The sequence below is a fragment of the Pan paniscus genome, chromosome 3 (genome assembly GCF_029289425.2).
Source record: "Pan paniscus chromosome 3, NHGRI_mPanPan1-v2.0_pri, whole genome shotgun sequence".
Taxonomy (NCBI): Eukaryota; Metazoa; Chordata; class Mammalia; order Primates; family Hominidae; genus Pan; species Pan paniscus.
Genome location: NC_073252.2, coordinates 120,484,770 through 120,489,016, shown reverse-complemented (window position 1 = coordinate 120,489,016; position 4,247 = coordinate 120,484,770).

Genomic DNA, 4,247 nt, shown 5'->3' with positions numbered 1-4,247 from the left:
TGAGACATTTGAAATTTACTGTTAGTGACAGTTTTTTTATATTTATAATACTACATCCCAAATTTTAGAAGACATTTTAAAAAATTTTACTATGATTTATAAATTACTACTACTGTTATGACTTTTGCTATGATTTCTAAAAGAAATATACCATATATGTCAGGTGAAAATTGAGCAGTGCTAGGGCCAGGGTGTTATCCCCATCTCCTCCAAAGCTTAAGAGGGTGGGCATCTCGAAAGTGTGTATGCTGGTGTCCAGGGACTCTAGGGGATTTTGGCCTGTACCTGGGACCCTCCTTCCTGGCCTCCTAACAGCTGGTGGCTCTCTCATAGGAGAGCTCATGAAGTGGCCAAAAGTAGTGATCAGGCTCAGACACATCCCCATTTCTGTAATTCAAAGAAAGGGGTGTCTTGCTGAGGCAGGTGGATCACTTGAGCCCAGGAGTTCAAAACAGCTTGGGCAATATGGTGAAATGCTGTCTCTACTAAAAATAGAAAAATTAGCCAGGTATGGTGGCCTGTGCCTGTGGTCCCAGCTACTCGGGAGGCTGATGTGGGAGGATCACTTGAGCCAGAGAGGTCAAGGCTTCAGTAAGCCATGATTGCCCCGCTGTACTCCAGCCTGGGCAAAAGAGCAGGACCTTGTAAACAAAAAAAAAAGGAAAGAAAAAAAAGAGAGAAAGAGAGAAAGAAGAAAGAAAGAAAGGGAAAGAAAGGAAGGAAGGAAGGGAAAGGAGTGTCTTGATGTGTTTTAAAGAGAATGTAACTGTGGCAGGGGCAGGGATGTATCTGGCCTTTGGGTACGTGGAGCTAAGATCAAATTCTGCTAGTGTTTTCCCCTTTCCTCTCTTGCCCCTGCTTCTCTCAGAACACTTATGCTCTCCCACAGCAGAGCAGGGGAACTTCTTTCACACAGGAGAAGTCGGCCTTCTACTGCACCAGAGCCTCCCATCTCTACCTACCTCAAAGAAGAGCCAGCACCTGTGCAACTGGCCTGGCTAGGGGTGGAGGCTTCCATTGGCCCAGAGTGAGTGGCGGTTAGCCCTGAGCCACTCAACAACGTGTAAGAGCATGCATTTCTGAGAGAATATTAAAAGTGGTTTTGGTAGTAGATACACAGAATTGATTCACGTGGTGGTCTCAGTTTGTAAGCCCATGGTTCAAGCCACTATTATCTGAAGGTGAAGTCTTAAGAAGTATTTGAACTATATGTAAGATGTGATATATAGATCTATATTCATTTTTAAGTACCAGTTATATTAAAGGAAGGCTGGAAAATCTCAAAGTTTTAAAAATTTTATTAAATCTTTATAGTTAAAATACATGGTTTCAATAATGTATTTTGCTGACTATAAAATTTGTGGGGAAACTAGTTAAATGATAATTTACATGATCTCTTTTAGGATGTGAGACATAGACTGTGGAGGGAAATTGCTTTCAGAATTGAAGAAGAAAATTCTAGTGATAAACAGAGAGACTACATGTCTATATTGAATACTTTGGTTTTTAAAACTGTGAGACAAGCCACATGAGGATTGCTTAAGCCCATGAGTTTGAGGACAGCTTGGACAACATAGCAAGGCCCCATCTCTCTCTCTCTGAAAAAAAAAAAAAAAAAAAGAGAGAGAGAGAGAGAGAGACAAAATGAATACAGTTATAAAGTTTTAACTGAGGAAAAAAGTTAGTAAAATTGATGTTACTGAACAACCTCAGAATTATCTCAGAAAGGTAATGTTGAGAGTTTATATCAGAATAAATTTATATCCCAAGGTTAGAGAAAAGTTTAATCTCTGAGCTCTGAACTGAATAAGTTAATGCACGTTTATGGAATTTTCAAAGAAATGGAACACGCACATGGTTTCTACTGCCTTAGTTTCTTCAAAATCAACTTTTCTTCTAACAAAACATGACCATTACTTTTCCATGAAAGAACTAGAGATTCTTCCAAAAGATAAGTCATTGCAAAATGAGAGTCTTACCTTGAAGACATGAAAGAAGGTTGCATTCAAGGTGTATCCAGTCTTCCACAGTTGGAACATAGGAAAAATTTTTCCCAAAGAAATCATGAACAGAAGAGGAATGAGTCTTAGGAATTTTTTTTTTCTTTTCTGAGATGGGGTCTTGCCAGGTTACTCAGGCTGGTCTTGCAATCCCGGGCTCAAGGAGTCCTCTTGCCTCAGCCTCCCAAGAAGAGTCTTAGGAATTCTAAATGCTGGTTACGCCTGATCCCTCCAGCATTCAAACTGATGCTGCATCCAGCAAAAGATCACCAGCCAAATGAGAGACATTAAGCATTGATTTATTAAAAATCTGCACAACTCCCTAAATAAAGGATTTTCAGTATTTTGAGATGGAGAATTCATCTTAGGCCTGAGACTACAGTAGAATTTTCTTTGCAAATATGAATCATGGGAACCATAGGCTCAGGTATGTCTGGGAAGGAAGGAGAGGGAGGGAGGGTGGAAGAGAGAGAGAAAGAGACAGAGAGAGAAATTGCAGAGCAGACTCCAAGTCCATGAAGACAAACGTTGTGTGGGAGGACACAGACCTGAGAGATAGTGGCAGGTCCTCACAGCCTTTCAATACAGCAATTCTGCCCACTTAGGAAAGGAGGCCCAATAAAACTTAATCACTAGCCCTCCTCTTCCTCTGAAAAGGGCAAACAAGGAAGAGAAAGCATAAAGGGAGAAGGAAATCCAAGCAATGAGGAAGAAGTCGTCTCCCAACTGACTACTGATATCAGTCAGTTATATTTTGGGGTTAAATGGGTTTTTGTTGTTTGCCTGGAAACATTATAATATTGTTTCTATGGGCAAGAGTGTTCTGAGTTCTAAATAAATGACTCATAAATGAAGTTTTGGACTGCAACATATCAAGACAATTGAGCTTATTTTTCACATTAACTGTACATGCACCTCATGTACTATGATGATATGTAGGACTGGGCTTTGTCAGCAATGACCAGATGGTCCTCTCAGAGTTCTACAAAATGAGAGTGTAGATACATTTTCTTCTTAGGCTATGCCAGGAAACACACACATTTCAGCAAATAATACAAACTAGGATTAATTTAATCACTTGCTAATTTAGCAAATGCAGTCCAAGGGGAAATTATTTTAGAAATAATAGCATTTTTTTCTGTTTTAACTTCTACCACACTTATTCACTGAACTAGATAAATGATTTTATCAGTTAGCTTTAGAAATTTTTTGTTTTGTTTTTGGTAGAGGTAGGGTTTTGCTGTGTTGCCAAGGCTGGTCTGAAACTCCTAGGCTCAAATAATCCTCCCACCTTGGCCTCCCAAAGTGCTAGGATTACACGCATGAGCCACCACACCTGGCCTCAATTAGCTTTTGGTACCTTAAGCCCTACCCCAAAATTCAGTGGCTTAAAATAAAAACTATTTATATGACTCACGTGTCTGAGGGCTGACTGATTGAGGCTGAGCTATCTGGGCAGCACCCTTTCAAGTTATGTATCCAGGTAGTCTTGGCTGCTCACAATGATTTGGGCTCAGGTTGGCTTCCAATGTGCTCATTCTTGTGCTTAGGCTGAGGGGACAGAATGTTCGCGGAAGTTCTTCTTATGGTGACAGCAGATGTGCAAGAGGGCATGAAGCAAATTCAAGGCATCTTAAGGCCTAAGCTCATCATGGTACTTTGTCATTTCCACTTCTTTCAGTTGCCCAAACCAAGTCATATGGCTGAACCCAAAGTTAAGGTGTGAAGAAATATATTCTGCTTTGTTAGTGGGAAGAACTGCAAGGCTCACTGAAATGGCTGTGGACACAGGAAGGGGCTGACTTGATGGGAAAGTTCCTGGCTGGCTTGGAATTGAAGTCAATTATGCAATCTACCACAATGATTATGAGCCCAATGGACTCAAATTAGTTCTACCTGGAGAGTCAGGTGTCCATGTTTGGGGATAAGGGCAAAGAAACAGGGCAAGCTCTTTATAACTGAACCCAGTTTTGGCTGATCAAAAGCCAAACATGAGAGAGAAGAATTAGTGACAGAAAAAGCAGGCTTATTCATAAAGCCAGCAAAACGGAGAAAATGGTGAACTAGCTTAGAACTTAACTTCTAAAGTACCGTCTTATATTTTCCTGCCTGGCAAGAGGGTTTTTATGGGAGGCGAATATGAGGAAGAAAAGGTGGTTTGGATCAAGAGGTGATGATGATTGCAGGCATCTGGGCACCAGCTAGGGTCCAAGGAAGTTGGGATCTTCTTTGTCCTTGGGCAGGTCA